A 20,811-nucleotide genomic window follows, 5' to 3' on the forward strand; every position below is an offset into this window, starting at 1 on the left:
CAGCAACAGATGACATCTATTTCTTTGACAAGTAATTGGTTAAATAGATGGCATTAATATACAAGGACCTCATAGGCTACAGCTGGACTGAGCATTTGCAAAACATAGCAGTACACCGAAAAGCTTTTTAATCTTGCTGTGATATGAGTGACATTCTAAGAAACATCAGAGAGGCAGATAAAAGCTAGAAGCTGAACACCTAACCTTTCTGTAGGGAAATCATGCCCATGATGTCAGATCAACACTTAAAACACTGATTTCTACTTAAGAAAATATAAATGTGAGGTAATTTTTCATTTATAGTCACATTATATGACAAATAGAAGGAACCTCATTATAATGATTTGTTGTCAGCTTCTGACTTCAGAACTCAATTAATTCAATCACAGTTTAAAGTGTCATCTACAAGAGTCTATACTGAACAAATTGGTAGAAATAATACAGTAATCACTTTGAAGGACTGAACAGCAATACCATGATTTATGACATTTTCAAGGAGACTAGTCATTAGTAAGCTCATGAGTTCCTATCTAAAACAAATGTAATAACCTTTTTTTTTTGCATCCTGAATATGTTACTGATTACAGCTTCTAAAACTGTGCTCCCGGCCCCTATATATGCAGAGGTTCTGTGTACCAAAGTAAGAGATCTAATTGCACATGGAATCATATTTTTTCTGAGCATCAAAGGAAAAAAGATCTTACCAAGCCTGACTGAACCAGAAAGATTACCAAGTGCTATTTACCATACCCTGACTCAGAGCATTAAAAAGTCACTAAGCCATGGATATGGATTCTTCTGTACTTTGACTCAATTGACTTCACAAAAATCACATCAGAAAATGTAGTTTTCTATTAGGTTTTTTTGTCTGGGTCAGTAAAATATTAGCCAGCTGGGCTAAGGTTGAAAGCATTGGGAAAATGGAAAATACTGCAAGAAAGCATGCAGTGCTTTTCAAAATACTATACAACATCAACAACACAATAAGGAGTTTTAGACAGATTAATAGGGAATATTGAAAGGTAAAAAGTGCTGGCAAAAACAGAGATCTGAAATAAGCAGAAAATTCTAGTGAAAATTACTCAAGAGCTTACTTGTTTTAACACACATTGTTTTAAAGCAAAACACTAAGGAGACCTGTAGATAAATACATGTTTAATTACTGCAAAAGTGTTTCAATATTTTAATTGAATTAGTGTATGAGAAAGTTTATATACATGAAAGAAATATTCTGCACCATCCCTTTCAGAAACATATAATAATTTTCTCAAAACTAACAAGCACTTATCCTGTGCTATAAATATAATGCATGTGAAAATAATTATCATTGAAAAATTCAAAGTATTAACAATCAAAATTTTCAAGTTGCTATAATATTTATCTGTGTTTTCAAATCAAGTTACTTTTTAAATTCTGTTCCTACCCACTACACCAGAAATATCCCATCTATAGTGCCAGAAAATTATTCAATTCCTATCACAGATCACTTTTTCTGGTTGCAGAAATGGGTTTCAAAATGCTGTTAACTAAATGCTGTCAAAAAATTGACAGATAAAATAAAATAGTTGATAGACGTATCAATAAATGGTTACAGATTTTGAAGATTTAAAAATTAACTATAATTCATAGACATGGTTTAGTGTAAGCTTTTAATTGCCATATATTTCCACCACCAGATTTCACTTTGAAAATAGATTTCTTCATCACATTGATTTCACATTACAATCAACAGTGTTGAACATTTTAATATATTCAACCACTCATAATGCAAATATCTACAATCATTAAAACCTAATTTCATGTTTGTGAGCAGTAAAATTCATACTCAGTCTCTTTTCCAGTTCAGGAACTGATCTTGATTTCAGAGATCATATTCTGCATTTCCTTAGTAGTTTTAAATATAATTTGATCCCAAACATGATAATCCCTTTAAATTCCCGGATAGCAATCTGCTCCTCTTACTCTGCACAGAAAGAAGAACAAGCCAGCTGTTCAAAGTATGCTTAACACTAAAGCTCTATGGAAGATAAAAATTCAGTTTTGTGGCAAGTTTTGAGGTTTTCCCTTTGCTTTTGATCCGCATCAATGCAAGGCAATAACTTTTGATACAGTATCAAATGGGTGCTAAAATATCTACAAAGAAGTGGGCTATCAAATTTACCTTTATTTTGTTCCCCCTTTTTTCTTTGGTCTCCACTCTTTTTCCATTTTTTCAAACAAATAAAACTACCAGAAGATTCAGGATTTAAAAAAATTCCTTTGTGTAAATTTTACTTAATTCATTGTATTTCTGTGAAATATCACATTCAATAAACCCACTTTTCACTTAAACAGAAGGATGCCAGTTATCTCTTCTTATTACTATGCATGTCATCTCACAGAAAAGCATTAGGACTTATTGCAGAAAGCATGATGGCAAAAATGTGGGGTGCACAAAAATTCCAGAGTAAAGAGCTTTCCGTTAGTACGTTCTAATGCTCTAATGCCTTTCACGATGCCGTACGTAGGACCATGTGCAGCTCTGCAGTGACAAAAATGTCTGAGTCATCATTCAGCTGCTATCTAGAAACTTTTGCAAAATAGCATCTGTGTTTACACAAGCAGACGTTCCCAATACATCTGTAGATCCGGCACGTGGCCGTGATCTCTCTGCAGTCGGGTCCTCCCCTGCGCAAACACTGCGTTGCCAGAACAAGTGCATATAAAAATAAGTCATATTTGGCTACAGGTACTTTCTGAACTTTCAAAACACTAGTAACTCTCTAACATGATCTTCAGATGGCAAATGTTAACAAAACTCTTCTCTCAGACATGAAATTCTCAGCTCCAAACCAATGATATTCATAGTTTTTCCCTGTGCCAACACAGCTTCCTAAGTCTTACACACAAAATGGAACCCATATACTCAAAATTCTACATCATCTAACAGCATAATACAATGTAGATCTTCTTCTTGAACCACACAACACAGATACTTACATGCTTTACACTGTCACTTGCTCTGTTAAACATAATGTTGAACAAAGAATAAACATCTCTGGACTAAAGTAATTAATTCAGCTCCTGTTAACTTCTCAATGATTTGAGAACCAGACTTAAGCTTTTCTGAATCCATAGATTGTTTTCTGCCCTTTTAATTTTGAAAGTGACTCTGACTTTGTTCCATGTTCCACATGGTCTTTTCTTCAGTCATCTTTCTTTCTTTAGCCTATAACCTTACCTCTAGACATGGTAGATACAGATACACTAAACTACTGCCCCTTGCTCTAATTATTGGCTGCTATCTGGTCTCCCTTTTGACTGTCATGCTTATTTTTCTCTATTGGTTTTGATGTTTGCTCATTGATACTGCAAGGACAACTTCTGTCCTGACATGGAACTTCATGCACACCTCATTTCCTGATCATGCACCTCTCTTATTCCTAATTTGGTCAAAACACCGGTAAAAGAACAGAAATTGTTATCTTGCACTAGGATATTATTCTAAGCAATCTTTACCCCTAAATATTGAGACTTTATGGTGGTAAACAATGCTTCAATTTTCCTCTTTCCTTTAAATAGTATCATCTATTCTTTGAAGATCTCAAAAAAAGCTATGACTACAAATTAGCTCAGAGATTTCAGTGCTAGCTATCTGATTTTTCTTAATACTCAGACTGCATTATGTTATTTCAAGGCTTACAACAAGACATGTATATTACATTCATCTCTCTCCTTATGCACTAAAAATCATGCTCTGTCTCATGGCTAACAGTTTAAAAGTTAGATTGCAAAATTCTTTTTATTTTCCAGCTAAACATATATTTAAATATTGCATGAACCTGGCCCCCTTCCAGGACACATTTTATTAAAGCCAGCTGTGAAGTAATTATCGAACATGCTAAAAATGGCTTTTGAAAGTAGAACAATGTGAGTTTTGTCCAATTTTGATTCACACACTGAGCTTTGACTGCATACTGCATTCCAAGAACTCACTCTCTTATTAAATGTAGTCTGAACAACTTCAGAAACATAATTTCTGAGAAATGTGAGAATCTAGGTCAAAGATTGATTGTAGCAGAATTTGCTAACATAAAGGAGTATGTTTGTCCTAAATAAAAAATGTGCTTTCAAGCACCAATGAAGACAAAATAATGAAGAAAGCACACACAAAACAATTTGAGAATAAAAACATTCCATGTGAAATTAAAACTGTATTGCATATATAATTTCTTTTTACAGAAATAAAGGGCTTTGTTTCATTGGGATTTGTAATCTAGTGACATTCTGACAGAGGTGTTGCATATTTCTGATGAATTTTCCAACATTTATAATTTTGGGCACAATTAGATGTATATTTTTATACCATATGAACTTCTTACATGCATTTGTATGAATATAAGGCACTTTTTTTTAAGCATAAATAATAAATAATTCTCTTCAGGAGGAGCATGGCCTAATTTTGAGTTCTTTATGATTACTCATATATTTTCTAAAAACAAAATTCATACCTCTAGCAATAAGATTCTAATTGGTTCTGCATTTGCATACCAATGGATAAAAGTATTTAAAATCCTACCGATATCTACTGCTAGCTGCATGCAACCCAGACACTGCCTGTTAAAAACTGATTAGAAATTAATATAACTATCCCATGTATTCACAGCTTGACATCTGTAATAGGTAAAGAATGATCATTCTTAAAGGGGCCATGCTTGTGAATGCAGTGTTTAATTAATGCCCTAGGGAAAGATAAAAAAAGGAGGAGGAAAAGTACTGTAGCTGAATTTATTCTGAATTTGTAGTAATGTTAAACCTTGCATGCCAGGCTTAACGGCATGTATTCATCTAGCTAACACAGCGTCTTACTGACAGCAAATGGTGTTGTCTGCCTTCAGGAGATGAGGATTTTGAAGTGAATTTGGAGTGCACAGTAGACTTCTATTTTCTTTTTTCTACTAATATGTGCTAGGTCTGCCACCACGAGCACCCAAGCTGGTCCTTGTATGCAGATCAAATTCTCATGCAGGATACGCAGAATACTTGTTTATCTGTAGTGAAGTCTTTAGGTTTGGAAGGAGAAGGATCCCATGCAGCAGAAACCTGCACAAGTCATACCAATAATTGATATTGAGACTGACACTTCCCTTTTTATTCCTAACTGCTACTGGCATGTGTGAGAGTACAAAATTATTTTTGGTATGAAGACATTACATGCAACAGATACATTTAGAAAGAGCAAATACCTGAGCAAATTAAAGTCAAAGACTGAAATATCCCAAACAAAAAATCTTGTATTGTAGGAGGAGGTTTGAACATCACTACAGAAGTTAAAAAATAATAAAAAAAGAAAATGCTACTACACCATGAAACTGTGCATTGGTACAGCAGAAGACACCTTATTACACAAGCCACAAGAATATTACCCACTGCAGCAGTCCCGGGTCAGGCTTTTCTTGGACTGAAAATTGTAGCTGAAGGAACACAAGATCAGGACAAGAACAGGGTTAGATCCTACCTACACAGCTGTGGCTGCTGTTTGGTAAACCAACCAAGAAGAAGCTCCAGCTAAAACTGACAGGCTTAGCTGTAAGCCAGTCCTCAAGCAGCAGGCACTTTAGGAGAAACAGTCTAGATGAATGTCAATAAAATAAACCCAAGAGATCAGGAAAAACAGCGTCCCTTACAGCTGCTTCTGTCCTTAGCAGAAAGGAAATGGCTGCGAAGGCTGGACTTCTTTGCTTGTTATTTTTTCAAAGCTCAACTGCCAATTAAGACTTGAAGAGAACATGAATAACAAAGGCCTTTTTGTCTGAGTGAGAGCTTATTTCATTGAAACAGAAATCTGGGAAGACATAAAATATGTATTTCTTTTTGCATCAGTCAAAATTTCCATGCTGTCAGTACAGTGATATTATCTCAATCTGCACATCCAAAAAGAGTAGCATACACTAAATGTCAGCCTGAAGTGTTACATTATTTAATCTTTGTCATTTAAGGGTTAACAACGTAAACACCTGCAGATGGGAAAGAACCAGGGGCAAAACAATGCAAGGGGATGAGCACAACCCAAGGAGATCTCACCTGACTTGGATCAGGGCACAAAGTTGCCAAGGCTTGTCCAGCTCTGCCCAGCACCTCAGCCATGGTGCCAGCCACAGGGCAGAGCTTTTTCACCTAAAAAGGTGCCCTTTTCACCTAAATTTTTACTACAATTTTCCTGTCTGCAAATCCAGAGAGCAGAAAGTCCTTGGTCCTACACAGCCCCAGGCTGGGCCCTGCGCTGCCAGCTCTGGTTCTGGGAGAGCCTGCACTGACTGTGCACCCCTGCAGCCACCCAGGAGAGGGTCCTGTCCTTCCCAGCAGGGCAGCCTGGGGCAGGCATAGCTCCAGGGGAGCAGCCAGGGCAGTGGGGACAGGGATGGCCCAGGCCTAAGGCAAGGTGACAGGAGCCACTGCAGTCTTTGGGATCAGCCCTGTGTCTCACCCCGTGGCCATCAGCAGGACAGTGCTGCCCACACAGGCTCCAGGCCTAGAGAGGAGGGACACACGGTGCGATACAATCGGCAGCACTGTGGACACCGAGGTGTGAGGTGGGAAGCCCTTCAAGCACCTTGAGGGAGACATCCCTCCTCCACTGACACTCTCTACATGGATGTCTGGGCCAAAATACCCACTTAGGCACTCAGCAGGGCAGTGGGCACCTCTGAAGGACACACTTCGTGCCGATATGTAGATCTTTCTGTCAGTCTGTGGGCAGCTCTAGCAGCTCAGCACAGAGCAAGCCTCGGTGGCTTGAATGAGGTTTGTGGCTTTTCACCAGCTGTACCGGCTGATCTTATTTTCAGGCTGTCTTCCACATCCATGTTTGTAGGCAGCATGACAAGGAGATTTATCTTTTATTTGTAGTTTAAAAATCTGAGCACCATTTAGTCTTAAGAAATGCTGCAGTGTTGGTATTGGTCCTTCTCTCTGTTTGGATGCATTACAACAATTGTGGGTAAGTTAGTTTTCCATCTTGAGGTGGTATTTACACAACTAAAGGAAGTTCAGTCGTTCGGATTCTTCTAAACTAGTTTCAGATTTCTGCTGCAGGAGTAACACAAGGATAGCATGTGGTAACGCTCAGCTTCGGGCAAATTATCTGAGTCAGAGCCTCAGATAAAATAAAATACCTGCATGCGTCTTCACCAAAGCTCCCTCCCACAGACTGCAGCCGGCACTGACTCCCTGGTACTGCGGATTCGCTCGTTGTCTTCACAAGCTGCACTTATATCTCGGCTGCAGTACAAAAATATCCTCCAAGTCCGCTTTCAGAAACCATCTGCTTCCTGCACTGGAGAAGTAGTACTTGGGACCAGGATTCTTGAGAGCAGCTATTTTCACTCTGTGATAACTACTTCAGGCTGCTGTAGCCATCTTGCCCTTATCAAAAAAGTAGACTTTTTGTCCAATTTCTAATTCACTAAGAAGGCCTACCCATAGACCCTGACATCTGTGGTGTGGCACACAGTCATGTGATTAATTCAAACTCTAAAGCTGATGGTCACCCGAAAGAATCAAAGAATGCTCTTTGTGGCAGGAGGAAAAGGATTCCAGACCGTGTCACTTCTAGATATTTGAAGCCTGAATAATCTTAGGGCTTACAAACTGGCAATTAACTCTGATACCATGAATTTATATTGCCCACCTAGATCAAGCAGTTTCCCTCATATATCAATAACAAAAAAGTATCTCTGTAGCACCTGAAGAAAGGGAGACTTATCACTCTAAGCAGGAAAAAAATGTTTTGACAGCCACTTAGAAAATAGAGCAGATATTTACATTTAATTTCTGAAAGTCTGAGCTGTGATGTCACCTTAAAACTATTCTAACATAGTAGCAATAATATATGTAAGCATAAAGTACAATCAAACCTTTTCTATAATCATATTAAATATTTTCTGAATGAAATATTGTTCTGTGTTGGAAATTAATAACTTTTCAGCATTTTGTTGAGTAAGGTTTCCTCCTTTATTCACCAGGATACATGCTATCTTGCATAGAGATATTGTATCAGGAAATGGCAAAGCCTCACTGAAGCCCTGCTTTTTCTTTTTCAGTAAGGCTTAATAGAAACAGCAGAAAGAAAAAGAACATAATAGAAACAGTATATATTTTCTCTGTGGGGCCTACAAAAAGGAATGTAATGCTGGAAATTTCATAGTTTTTTTAAAACCCTTCATGAAAAAGTATGACATCTATGATAGTCTATTTAGTCTAAGAAAATTATGAATACTTTTCTTAAGAGGCCATTTTATTTCTAAGAGTTTTTCTACAATTCCTAATGCAGCACTGACTGACCGTTCATGAGAAGAAGGAAACCATTCCAAATCTGCAGAATCTGTCTTTTTCCCTATGCAACCACTATGTTCTTCAGGCTAAAAAAGAAATAGGAAAAGCAACTATACCACTGAGACTCAGAGTCAGGCTCTCTGACTCAAATCCTTATTAGGAAGCACAGGCTAATAGCACTTCCTAGAGACCTTGGGAGGTGAGCTAGGATTTGTACAACAGCTGTGTATCAGTAATGGACCCTATTCACCCTCTGTCATACCAACCAGTATCTCAAAAGAGCAATATAGTGATTGTGGGTTTTATGTGTAGCCTTTAAAATGCTACATTTTTTGCTTTCCTGAATTTTTCTGAGGCATAAATGTCATTTTCTTGATGCTTCATTGGCTTTCAGGGCCAAAAATACAGGAATCTGAGATGGCATAACACAACTAAGTATGGTACAACAGATATCTATACCACAAAACTCTGGGTTTTGAGATAAAAACAGTTTAATAATTGAAATATTTTTCTTCCACGTTCCAAAGGAAAACAGTCTCATTTTCAGTGCATAAAAATTTTCTTTACATTAAAAAAAAATCAGAAAAATAAGTATTTTTTAAAGGATGAAATAGTATTTAGCTTGACCATCTAATAATAAAATTGATAAAATGGGCAGATAATGATTTAATGGATTGATGTAAGTTCTAGTGCCATTTTTAAAGTCTTCTTCTTTATAAACAGAGAGGTTATAAATATGTATTATTGTCACTGTGAGCTTTTATGAATGTGCAACTACATTCTTACTTGCTAATATCTTACTAACATGTTAAGGGAAAGTATACCTTGAACAGATGAGAGGAATTTCTGAGAATTCTAGGATAAAAGACAAGATCCAGTATTTGCACTCTTGTTAGAAAGAAGCAATTTAAGTGACTCTCTTGAAACAAAATCACTCAGAAAGGAAACATACAGGGCAGAAATTATTTTTTATTAACTTCTGTGTTTTTCCTTTTTTCACTGCTTCTGCTGGAAGAATGCCTATGTAGTTGATTTCTGGAAAAGGTGCAATTTCACTGATTAAGCCAGGATGCTGCATTTTAAATAGTCAACTGGTTACCATGGCAACAGCTTTACTTTGACACACATCTTATCTTGTTTTAAGGAGTGTAGCCTGTTGTTATGGCAATTTGGAACACCACTATTTTTTTACCATATGCAGAAAATAAAACAGTAGTTAAAATGGGTTCAATAATTAAAAATCTAAGCCTGATTTAGTATCTTGTAGAATACTGTGTTTATCAAATTTAACAAACGAATCTTGACGGAACAGAGAAAGAAAGAAAGAAGCAAAGTTCATGAAGATACAAAGATAAAGGATTATAATTTTTACCCCTAAAAAGAAAAGTAGATTGTAGATGCATTTTTAATGATGAAAATTCACTGTTTCCTGCTTTCATGAAGAAACACATTATTTTGTCTTGCTGATTTCTTCAGAAGCAAAATCTAAATAAACAGATACAAAAGAACCAATACAAATTACTCCCCAAAGCTCTTAGTATTGCAAGCAGAATGAATATTCTAACTGAAATTTCATTAACAGTTATACTAAATGTTCAGAGTTCTGACCTAAAATAAACATTTTTCAAAAAAAGAAACATTTTTAAGAACCTAAATGTACACACTACTCCCTACTGATACACGCACATTACACTACATGCTAAGCAATCATGCACATGCCTGCATATTTTAAATAAAAATTAAATCTATATGCCTTTTGCTACAGGCATATTGAACGAGTCCCTACTCTTTAATCTTCAGAAAAACTCAGTTCATGTTTAAACAAGAATTGCGATGGTCCTTTAAATAGAGGAGAGAGCTAAAGGCGCATCCAGCCAACCGGAAAAAAAAAAAAATTAGGAAGAAAATTTGATCCAGTTGTCTAGTCTCTAAAGAGGTAATAGAAAAGGTCTTTGTACTAAGCAAGTTTAGTCAGCCCTTAAAGTTTGAAAGTGCAGTGAGGTTTTCTTTAGTCTTTTTTAAGTTATAATACATATGGATATTTCAACACTTACAAGATATGTACTGGAGTAGTTGCTGAAGGTTCTCAACATCCCTATCACTATTTCATTTTTTACTATGAAAAAGAAGTGACTTGGTATAAGATCAATCAAATTAACTTTGAGTTACCTCTTCTATCTTGTCTATAAATAACCAAACAAACTTTCATAGGTGTGATATCTCCAAAGATTTTTACAAACAATATTCTACACCAAAAAAAAAGTAGAAATTATGTACATGATGAATTCACTTCCTGAATATCCATTTTGGGAAAGAAGCATGAAAAGAGGGATTTTAGATAACTGAATGTTATCTAATAACTCTTTAGATATCTCAGTGTTGTGCCCCAGGTCTCTCTCTTTGTGCAATGGCATCAAAGTTGCTCTGAGTTTTTTAATAATTTCTCTAAAACATTCTTACTGTCTTGCTGTATTGTCTTCTCTCCTTTCTTCTATGCCTTTTTTCCCCCCTCTGATAATTATCAAGTTTAACAACTATTAGTCCCAGTCTTGTTCTCCTTCCTGGTGTCTATGAATTTAATTTCTTTCTGAGCTTGTATCTTTCAGAGCTTTATTCCCTCCAGCATTTTGCCTGCTTATTCCTGTTTCTCAGTTTTTTTCAATCTTACTCATGATACATGAGGGCATAAGTGATTTCAAACATTCTTTTCTCTTCCTTTAAGAAAATCTTACTGCTACTTTTGGCCTTCAAACATTCTTTTCTCTTCCTTTAAGAAAATCTTACTGCTACTTTTGTTATGAAGAACATGAATTTGAAGTTTTCCTGTGCTTCATAAATCAATAAAAGGGATAGGGAAAAAACAATCTGAAGCCATACAACATTAAGCTGGATGCAGCTTAGAATATACAATACTTATGGCTGGCAATGAGAAAGGTAGCAGAGGCAGCTAAATGTCTTTTGACTCTTATTTTATGGGTGACTGCATGAGGGGCAGATGTTTTCCATTTTGCCTAACGCAACACAAATCTGTGAGCTGGCAGTCAATTTGCACACAAAAGAATAAAACAGTGATCAGCTCATACAAGATATCAATTCTAAGTATTTGGTGGTTTTTAGCAATATCCAGTATTAGCTACTAGTCCCTTCTGTAGGCCTATGAAGGAGAGGGTCACTGTTTACCACTCTTTTCAGGTAGACAGAAGAAGCCCAGACTCCGTGCTGAGGCATCTCCAGAGATTCCTTTGATAGCTTGTCTGTGACTTGCCCAGGGCCTTGCAGAGGAGCAGTGGCAAAGGGTGGGACTGTCAGCCAGGAGCTGCCTGGGCTGTGCCCACCAGCAGGCCCCCAGGTGACAAGCTCTTCTAGAGATGGTTTTCCTGTCCTTCCTGTCAGTGGAAATTCTACATTAAAGAGCTGGATTGAATTAGAGACAAGCAGCAGTTTCCAATAGTTATGTGAGCAGATGGGAATGCAGTTAATATTGAACATCTGAGAAAATCATCTTACTGTTAAATGTATTAAACAAGAGCTTCTCAGTTTCAGATTATTTCTTTAAGCTACTTGGATGTCAGCCTCATGCATTCCTAATTGGGAGATTTCAGCAATATGATTATTCTCTCTGAAATTAGATTTGCTTATTGCTTATGTTTCTTGATTGCTATCAGTGCCTTTCCACTTTTTTTTTTTTTCCCAGCTATTTAATCCTGTTCTTTTCTCTTTTCGTGCCTTGTCTTTTCTGTATTTCTTCAGTTTTCATTTTTTCTAAAAAAAAAAAAAAAAAAAAAGGGAATTTAATAGTCCACAGGTAAGATTATTAAAATCCCATTTAGTAAAATAGTAATAGAAGATTAACATGCGATAACAGAGAAGACATGAATCTTTCTCACTGGTTCAATAAACAGTCAATTTCTGCTAAATTTGAGAATAATCTCTACCCAGCCTATATATGAGTTCTCTATACATCCATTAGTTGTATGATGAAATCAGTAGATTTAATTTATATCTTCAAAATTTTTCTCATTTAGCTCTTATAAGGACATACAGTCAAACAGTATCTGTGCTATCTGCTCAAACTAAGTAAAAAAAAAAAAAAGAAAAAAAAAGGAGAAGCTTTCCAATAGAAAAAACAATTCTTTAGCTCTGAATCTTTCTTATGCCCACATCTTTAGATTGCTGCAACTGACTACAGCTTTCCATTTATAGATTATTGTTACCATTATCACATTCTCTAACACTGTCACAAATGCTTAACTTGCTATTACATCTGGATGCCCCCAGCAATTTCACTGAATAAAATCCAATTGCAGAAGGAATGCTGGTGAACATGATAGAGAGATACAGCAAACTGAAATGGCATTTCAAAATTTTCCTAGATCCTTTCTACTCAGGCCAGTCCAATTACTCAACTTGTTCTTATTACCTCCTCTGATATAAGTATTTGATGGTTTTCTGCTGCTCCATTATCACATATGGAGCTAGCAGCAGTTTGCAGTTGGTTTATGAAGAATCATTTCCAGAAGGAGGGAAAAAAGCAACCCTGTGCAGACTTAAGTTGGACACCATAGGAGTTTGGTCCTAAGTCTCACTTTTGTAGTTTACTGTGTGGGCATGGAAAAGTAAATTTGACAAAATCATGGAACTGTCAAGTTTCTTTTTCAAGGACAGGAGGCCATCATTGCTGTTACTCACTCTGAGTCAGCAATAATTGCATTGAGACTTGGGATCAATCTAGAAAAGTATTTCCAATAGTAGTTTCACTTGTTTATTGAGCAGACTATTTTTTAAAAATAGCAGGACATTAGAGATTGTTCAGTTTGCAAACAGTATGTGGGCCAGAACCAGTGAAGCAAGCAGGAGCAGCTTTTAACTACATTAGAAACCTGCAACATCAGCTGAACACAGTGTGGAAATCTTTGGAACAACTGTGCAATGTGCCTGCAGCTTCATCTGCACCTATACTGTACAACAGAGTCATTCTCTGGGACCACTTGACTTCTGTGTCTCTGGTGCTAACATAATGTTTCTTCTTATTGATTTCTACTCCCTTCCTTCTCAGCACCCCTTAGCACAGCTTCCTAATATCCTCCAAAGGATGCTAATATCTTTAGCCAGTCATTCTCAGTTTCCTTCATGCTTCATAATCATCTGCAGGATGGGGTAGGAAAGGTTGCAGAGCTGCTAACCTATAGGATTCTGTGTGAATGTAGACTCAAAGGGATTCCAAAGCACCAAAACCACATGAAAATAAGAGTTCTCTTTCCCCTGAAGAAATCAAGGTTAGGAAATTTTGCAGCCTGGGAGGAGTTACACAAAATTAGCTTGATAAAATTTGTAGATGTGGTTAAGAAAGGAGAAAATAAAAGATGAAAATAATTTTGAAATTACTGTTTCCTTTTATTGAATTTGATATGTTAGCATTCAGAGTTTTATCAAAAAACAAACATTTGTTTATTAACAAATCCATTGTTAGAGGACCTGGCTTCACAAGAAAGGCCTCCGTGAAAAAACTAGCCAGCTGCCAGTGGGAATCTTGATGGCATTAATAGTAATGAAAATTCTTGGAAAGACAAAGAGGACAAAGAATAGAAGAGATATTCTATCCTGTAACTGGTCTACAGTGACTGTGCGTGTCCTCCATTCTGCCTCTGTTTACTTGAACATGTACACCAGTTTGGAGTTTGGGGGTTGCCTGTGTTTTGACACTTTTTTCCTCCCCATTAGAGACAAAATGGAAGAGATCTGATGAAAGCAGCTGGTCTTCTGCAACGTATCATGGAGGTGGTGCAGTTAGATTCATATATTTAAGGGTTTAACAGAGTTAGGAAATGAGAATGCATACTCATCAGATATTTTGCTTGCATGGCCTCAGGTTTACATTTTTCTTTGTCAGCAAAGTTTGAGGTAGGAAAGAGACTGATAAAATTCCATTCAATCCTATGAGCTAGCGGAGAGAATTTGCTCTGTTCAAGGACAAGAAAGTTTGTGAAACCACACTGACAAGAAACCAGGCCTGCCATACTAAATTAAGGTTGTAGCCTTTGGCCTTAAAGTTTGTCTGCTTTTGCCATCTGCATGTGTTTCAATGCATGAAACTACAGTCCATTTAAACTCACTACTGTTCACCTCTGAAAAGAATACTGGCTTTTCATAGCCTGGTTTTGGTAGCAGGGGGACACAGAGGTGGCTTCAGTGAGAAGCTCCCAGAAGCTTCCCCCATATCTGACACAACCAGTCTCTGGTGGCTCCAGGACAGACCTGCCACTGTCCAAGACTGGGCCAGTTAGAAATGGTAGTTACATGTCTGTGATAATATATTTAAGAAGGTAAAAACCAGATGTAACTGCAGCCAGAGAAGAGTGAGAATATGGGAGAGGTGTCTGCAGACACCAAGGTCAGTGAAGAAAGAGGGAGAGGCAGCGCTCCAGGTTCTGGAGCTGAGAAGGAGGGAGGGGTGCAGGGAAGGTGTTTTTAAGGCTTTGTTTTACTTCCCATTATCATTCTCTGATTTTGTTAGTAATAAATTCAATCAATATCTGCAATTTTATTATTGTCCATGACAGTATTTGGGGAGTGATCTCTCCCCTGTCCAGCTGAGGAGGGGAGTGATAGAGTAGCTTTGGTGGGTATCTGGCATCCAGCCAGGGTCAGCCCACTACAATACCACTGTCCAAGGAGCTTAATAGATGTTATAATAGTTATGAGAATACCGAATTTAACACATTAAATACAAAGGAAAGCTAGGCAAAGCAAACTTGAAGCACCAGGGAAAATTAGCAGGCGAGAGATATAGACTATGCTGAAATTTTTTCCTGTTTGCAGAGAAAACATCAGAGAGGAACATGAGCCCACAAAAAAAATGAAAACAAAAAAAACCCAAAAGAACCAACCAACCAAAACCAACTGTTTCTCTTTCCATGTATAAATTATTTGTCAAGCTTCAAAGTTTATCAGCACACAAAAATAAAAATAATCTTTATGATAAAACCAGATGGGAAAAGGAAGAAAGAAATTCTCTTGATGTATTAACTTCTGAAGTGCAAACTCTGGATTAAACATTTACAGTCACTGACATTTATTCCCTTAGTATCTTCAGTCTTTTAAAGATGTTACTACCCTCCTTTTCCACCCTTCTTCTATCTTTGTCTCTACCAGGGCTTACCTCCACAGGAATGATGCAGAATACCTTTTATCTCCTCACCAACACCTCTCAAATTCAGTTGCTTAGCTTGGTTAGCTTTACATTGCAAAAAGGGCAAACTCCGAGAGAGCTGCAAGACTCCATACTTCAGGAACCAAGAAATGTCGGCGTGCTTAATTTTGCAAAGCACCAAATAGTAATTTTGTTACTGCAAAGAGTAATTTTGTTACTTTTCTGTGGAAAGAGTAACACTGAATAAAAAGTAAAAATGGGGTGGGTGTGTTTGAGAACTTACACTGGTTAAAATGTATTAGAATTTGTCTTCCAGTCCCTATTTTCTCATTTTCCAGCTACACATGACTAATAATAAGCCTTGTTCTAGCCACAATCAAGTCTTTAGCAAAATTTTCACAAAACCTAGCAGAAGCAAAATTATGTCATTACTTCATTTAAGGAAAAGTTTGTATTAAAAAAATACTTCCTTTCATATTTGACCTACCCTTTACCACCTACATTTTTTAGTGAATTTATCCTTTAGTGAATACAATGCAATTTAGTTGTATGTTGTAAGATAATTCCTTTAAAGGGTTATTGACATTTTTGTGCACAACCACAAAGGAAGCACTAAATGACATGTTACTCTCCTGCTGCTCCATCTCTGCTGCTCTTATTATGGAAAATTGCATGGCAGTCTGAGTCTGAGCTCTGAAGGCTTTGGTTACCTCTATTTCCATGTTGTTATTGTCAGATTGTGGTTCGACACCTCAATTAATATTTGCAAAAGTAATTATATATTTTCAGGGTGGATTTTTTTACTTCTATATTGCAGGCTGAATTTTCTCATGGCACCATTTTGAGAAAGTACATTCAAATAGCAGATTCATAGATGTTATTTTTATTTTGTGTTTTCTTTCTCCAGCATTATAAAGTGTCTGAACCTATTTTGTCTTAAAAATGAACAAAAGAGCCTTTCTATACCAGAAATTATACTGTGCTAAAGCTTTTTTTCCATGTTCACTTTTGATAATTCAACATGGAATTTTTAGGTAGATCTCTCTCCTTCACAATTGTGCTTTACACAGTGCGGTGCTGCCTCAAGACACATAAATTAATGCAGAATGAGTTAGCACAGACATGAGAACTAATATATGATAAATTACACTGGGTTTCATTTTGAGGTAGCATAGCAATAATGCTTTGAATACTTAAGCCAGCAGGGATGCTACCCATGACACAGCATTCTGATATATGGATACCTGTTTAGTTTCTTCAGATTAGATTCACAGCCCTAGGGGAAAAAAAAAAAAAAATGTTGCTAAAAGGATTAAAAAATACTACAAATAGTCTTTGTTTTCTCAATGCTGTCTCAATCATGTTTTGAAATGAATGAAAGAAATTTAATAAAGTAGAGTTTATACAAGTTTAAGTAGGGTATACCTGGGAGTTCTTAAATGGTTATTGGTTCCAAGCAGTGTAGGTATCTCTTTTAACAAATATAAAACTGAACATAATGAGTTAGTCAAAAGCTGGGCTAAGAATGCACAATGGGGATATCTCTAGGTTTTGTCAGATTTTGTGTTCTCTTGCAATATTTATAATTGTTCCAGTGGGAGTAGAGCAAGGAAAATGCCCTGCTCCTGAGAGTTTCACTTGGACATACCCTTAGTCAGAATGTATGATGGACATCTCATTGTCTTACACGTTTCAGCGTTAGGAAGTAGAAAGACAAATGAATTGAAATTGATTCATATTGCTTTCAGAAAGAATGGAAGCACAGCTACAATATATATAGGCTTCTGTCTGTCTATTACCTAACTCAATGAGATAATTTAAGTATATTAGCTCTCTAAAATTGTCCTGACCAGATTAGTTCTTCTGGAAGAAAAAAAAAAAAAATAGAGTTAGAATGAAAAATGCAATTCTCTGATAACCAGAACATTAGCATTAAAAATCAGAAACTCTGGTCACTGAATCTAATACGTAATTTATCCTAGCCATAATAAAAAATGAAACACATGAGAACAAATATTACAACTGAAGTTGCTGTGCTTAGTTCACACACCTTCATGCCTATAAGTTTGGACTAGTAAAGGGTTTCTGAAAGAATAAAGTAGTAGTGATAATAATTTTAAAAAATGGTTTTCAACTCAAGATAAGATATTCATTACTTTCTATTTGTTTAAAAAAAGTGAGAGACCTTTTTCTGCTGTGTTTTTCAAATACATTTAGAATTTTTTTCAAAGCTATTTTTTGGCATTTTTTCATCAAATTTCAAATACACATGTACACTAATCACATCTGTTTACCATGAGAATAGATATATTAAAATTGCATATGTCAAAAAACTGGAAGGAGTAAATATCCTAATCTAATGTTGTTCATCTTTTATTGAAATTGGATTTCTTGAAAATTTTCTTCAGGAAGTCAGCTAACACTGAGGTCTTTCTTCTAAATCACTAGCAAAGCATTCCAGCAAAGGAGAATTCAGATATTTAAATAAAGGTAAATAAGAAAGAGACATGGCTGTCAAAGTCTTTGGGGATAGTCTCAAATGTCTCAAATGGTAGCCCACATACTGCCCTTCTGGTTAGACTTCTTCCAGCCACAGAAAGTAGTTTTCCAGCCACAGAAGTAAATTTTTTTTCATTTAAAACCCACTTCCAATGAATGCATTTTATCTTTTCACTAGTCTCTATGAATATAATGTATTAAGCATGCATTTCTATGGGTTATTTTAAAGCTAGGTTTAATTCATTCTCATATCCTTGGGAAAAAAAAAAACAAAAACAAAAACAACTCTACAGTGTTTACTGAGGTTGCTATTTTAAATATTCTGGAGGGTATAAGCATGCCCTTTTCTTCAGAGTGCCTGTATGGTGTTAATCACAGTTAATTCACTTAACAGTAACATGAACAGTCAAGTGTGTTTTCTTCTTCAAAACTTCTACCATAGTCCCATTATTAATTAATGGAGTATAATCTTGTAATATCTGTCACCTCCATGACCGTACATCATATCACCTACCCTGGATTAAAATAATACAGTAATCTGTAATGAGAGTCATATCTGACAGAAAGAAAATGTGCTTGACTTTTTTTTTTTTTTTTTTCATATTCAGACTATTTTGAAGAATCCTTTGTCAAAATACGATCTTAAAAAGAATTCAGAAAGTTTTTTGTTCAGAGAGTCAGGAAGTCTTTTGTTCCACAACAAATTTATCTGCTCTTTCTAATTCTTCTGGATTTTTGTGGTTTCAGCATCTCTTCCTGTTTGAACCTCAGGCAACTAACATTACTTGCTGCATCCCCTTCAATCATGGGCACTTATCACTAGCTGCACTGTCAGAAGTTTAATAACCAAGCTAGAGAAAGTCTTACAATAAAGAGCTTCCAGGTAACTCACCAGAGAACAACCACAGCTGTAATTACAGCTAGGGAGAGCTGGGTAAGGTGGCCTCCTGCAGCCATTGACACATGTCAAATTATAAACAGATGCTATGCTATTCCTTCAAATATTTTTCATGGTCACACTAATATTCCATCCATCTTGCTAGCAATATTTTTCCCCCAGTGGAGAGGGTAGTCTCCTAAAGAATTCAGCTTTTTCAAAAGTTGAAGCCCCATTCCACCACTCAAATTCAGACTGGACAGAGTAGTCAAAAATATACAGAGGCAGAACAATTGCTGGCACTATTATAAAGATAGGGTTGAATAAACTAAATATAAAACAAGATAAACCAAGATAGAAGATGAAACCCAAACATTCCCACACAATCAAAGTCTGACTGTGCTTGACCTCTATTTCCCCATCCTAAGCCAACTAGCATCTCTTTTGAGATAAAAGGAACACTGGGAATGGGATAATGAACATTGGCAGAAGCTTGGTGTTGATCTGCAGACAGCAGCTGGAGGAAGAAACCTGCCTAACATCTTTTTCTCCTTCTCTGAATCCCCAGACAAACCTTCTGGGAGCCAGACTGTAGCCTGTGGCTGTGAGGAGCAGGAACAAGCTGTCCTCTTCCTGAGAGTGGAAAAGGTGAACTGCTCAGCTCGTTGTGGGGGAAATAGCAAAATCTTGTTCTTGACATTCACACTTTGATGAATTCTTTTGTATAACAGCATTTGAATTTTTAAAAGAACTTTTCTAATTTGTACCTAAGCTCTGCACTGTGAATTACATGCAATGTTTGTTAGAGTGTGATGGGGCTCTTGACACTTTATGCAACTGAAACGTCCCCCTGACCCTTTGAAGGAAGCTACATGAACCAACAGATGTGGCAAAGATAAAGGGCAAAGAGGCTCAGCAGATGTCATAAGGACAGAGATGTATATGCTTTCAAAATTCATTTCCACATAAATATGATCCAACAGATGCAAGAGCAGACTTTCATACACAGCTCTGCTCTCAAAGTAACTATCTCTGCCAGTGCGCTAAAACTAGTCCTGCTGTGCATTGTGAATTATGTCAGTTCACGTTGGTGCAAAGTTTTATACTCTACAGCCTTGGCAAAACCAACACAATTAAGCCTGAATGAGCTGTTGTACCATTCCCTATCCTATATCAGTGGAGGTGTTTAATCTACTTGAGCATGTCAGTGCCAAATACTCTAAGGTAATTGTACTGTGGCCCTAACAAAAGGGCATAATTTCACTGGCAGCATTTTTGTGACAAGTGATAATGTGCAACGTGGAAAGAAGCCAAGAGGTTCTAATATCCAGGACTGAGTTTGCTGAGCTGCATTTACTGGGGGGAGGAATCTGCAGTTGTAAACACTATTATCCTTTGTGACAAAAGAAATGCATACTTTTAAAGGTAGTTGGCCTTACTGAGGTTTTCATTGTGTTGACTATAGGAGTAGGAAGTAAAGCTAGCAGAGGTGATAAGAGCCTCCTAATGAGCACAATTTAAAAGCCAAATACAATCTTCAGTTTGCCTCGAACAGGTTTGAACCAAGTCCCTCAGAGAATCTGAAGACAAGCCGTTGTACTGGTGGCCAGGATTTATCAGTGACAGAGGAGAGGTCTACCCTGCTACATTATACAAGGCACTGCCTCCTCTGCTCCTGACTGAAGGTGACATGCTAAGGAATGGGATGAGGGGCAACCCAGTCTTAACCACTCACTAGACCCCAGAAATCTGCTGCATTGGCAGATCACTGACTCCCTCAGTAAAGCAGGCAATGTGCCAATCCAAAATTGTGCTGTCTCTGCACCAAGTTCTGCTTGTAACTCCACAAAACTGGAGAATAAACATAGAATTGGCCTTTAACACAGAAATTCAACAGCCAAGCAGCTCATACCATTATTTATTGGGATCAAAACCCCCAAGACTTATCTCCTTAAGTTTCTGCCAGGGAATT

This window comes from Vidua macroura, chromosome 4 (genome assembly GCF_024509145.1).
Source record: "Vidua macroura isolate BioBank_ID:100142 chromosome 4, ASM2450914v1, whole genome shotgun sequence".
Taxonomy (NCBI): domain Eukaryota; kingdom Metazoa; phylum Chordata; class Aves; order Passeriformes; family Viduidae; genus Vidua; species Vidua macroura.